Source organism: Echinops telfairi, unplaced genomic scaffold, assembly GCF_000313985.2.
Source record: "Echinops telfairi isolate 266 unplaced genomic scaffold, ASM31398v2 ScPeMD7_6080;HRSCAF=6971, whole genome shotgun sequence".
Taxonomy (NCBI): domain Eukaryota; kingdom Metazoa; phylum Chordata; class Mammalia; order Afrosoricida; family Tenrecidae; genus Echinops; species Echinops telfairi.
The window spans coordinates 2,672,041-2,674,048 of record NW_022109980.1 but is presented as its reverse complement, the minus strand read 5'-3'; positions in this window follow the sequence as shown (position 1 = coordinate 2,674,048).

Here is a 2,008-nt window from a genome sequence, read left to right as displayed (position 1 = left end):
TCAGGCTGTCATCCATAACCGTCTGCAAACCCGATTCTTAAAAGTTAGGCTCTGACACTATTCTCTCCTTCAACTTCAGATTATATGGTACAGTCACTGATCTTGGTGTGCTTCGTCCATGTGGACTTAGTTGACATCTCATTTAGATGGCTGCTTTTTTGGAAACAAGCCTTTAAGACCCCAAATACTATTTTATCTGACAGCCAGATACCATCTAATTTCTTCACCACACTTTGCCATTGCATCCATATTCTGTGTTCCCTTCCTGAGGGCAAGTATTGAGCAGGACCATAACGTAAGAGCTAATTTTTCCTTAAATTGGAGCTAGGATTTAGTTCGAGTCCAAAAACCCATTCCTGTGCCTATTCTTTTTTCCCCTCTTCCTGCCTTTGGATCCCTTTCAAAACCTCCTTGTTAATTGTATGGTTAAAACCTTGTCCTCCCTCTGTTGATCCTCCCTCTGATGCACCTTAGGCTTGAGCTGATTTTCAACATTTTCTGTATTTGTTTGTTTGTTCATATTGGGGTTTATCTAAGATGTGGTATGTCATTGGGGATCACCCTCTCGATTTTTTTGTGATATGTTTTTCTGTATTTCAGTGTGTGAAACTCGGGATTGATGAACCCGTAAGGGGCAGCAAGTATAATGAGGGTTTATGGTGGGTACAGCGGGGGGAGTATAACAGATCTGATATCAAAGAGTTCAAGAAGGAGAAGAATGTTTGGAAACTGATTATGGCAGTAATTTTACAATACTGTTTGATGTGATTGAACTATGGGATGGTATGTTATCTGTATTAACTCCTAATAAAATGGTTTTTGAAAAGAGCCTAGCTGGTTCACTCCACTCCTTTCTCCAACAGTCTCCAATCATCTTTAATTTATCACTTCATTAAAAGAATACCATCTTATCTTTTGGGTGAAAGTTTACATAGGAAATTAGGGTCCCAATTAATGATTTGTATAAAATATGTTCAATGATACTGGTGCCATTTTATATAGTGTGTCAGCTTTCCCATTATTAGTATTCTGGTTGTTCCATTTCCAGTAATCCAGTTTCCCTGACCCCTTACCTTCTGGTCTTTTCTTTAAAGTAGGTATCGATCAATCGATTTCATATAGATTGCTTTTTAAAGGAGCCTAGTCCTCACAGATGATATTGTTATGGCCTGTTTGTTAATTAGCTAAAAGATGTGGTTTCCAGTTTTAAAGAGTAGTTTAGGGCAATTGTTTCAGGGAGTCCTCCTTTCTCAACTGGTTCAGTATATCTGGACTTTTTTTAAGGATTTGTATTCTGGTCCACTGTTGCTCCTGTCTATTGCGTTCCTCATCAGAACACAATAGTGCTGCAGTTCTTCTCATCTTATGGTAGATGAGGTCCTGGTCTGTGCAGATAGATAATTAGTCCTGCAGACTAGTTTCTTCTTTGATTCTTTGGTTTACTTCAACCTCTTTACTCTGGACACATAGAAACAAATAATGCTGCCTTTCATGGCCACTCACCGCTTATAGGTTCACAGATACTGCTCATCAAACTAGGATGTAGAATATAAATGTCGTGTATTGTATTATGGTAATTGAATGAATTGTCACACAAGACTATGGACTGAAGCTTTCAGATCCCATAAACCACTCTCACGGAGTATTTATGCAATTTAGGGTTGCTTAAGGAAAGGGAATGCATTTTTCACCCTTAGTATGCCCAGTGTTTAAGTAGCTCAGTACGGTTGATGATGATGATGATGATGATGATGATGATGATGATGATGGTACATAGTGTGGTACATATAAGGGAGATATGTGGAAAGAGAACTTATTGAATTTCCTCTTTTCACACCTGGGAGGGTGGATACCCAAATTGCCTAAAGAAAGATTAAGGTGAAAGCTTATTTATTTAACATACATTTACACAGTGACTACTTACTATATATGTTGGACAGTATTCTAAGTGTTTTACAAGAATTAATTTTCATCACAGTGCTACTATTTTTATATCCAATTTTGAAAA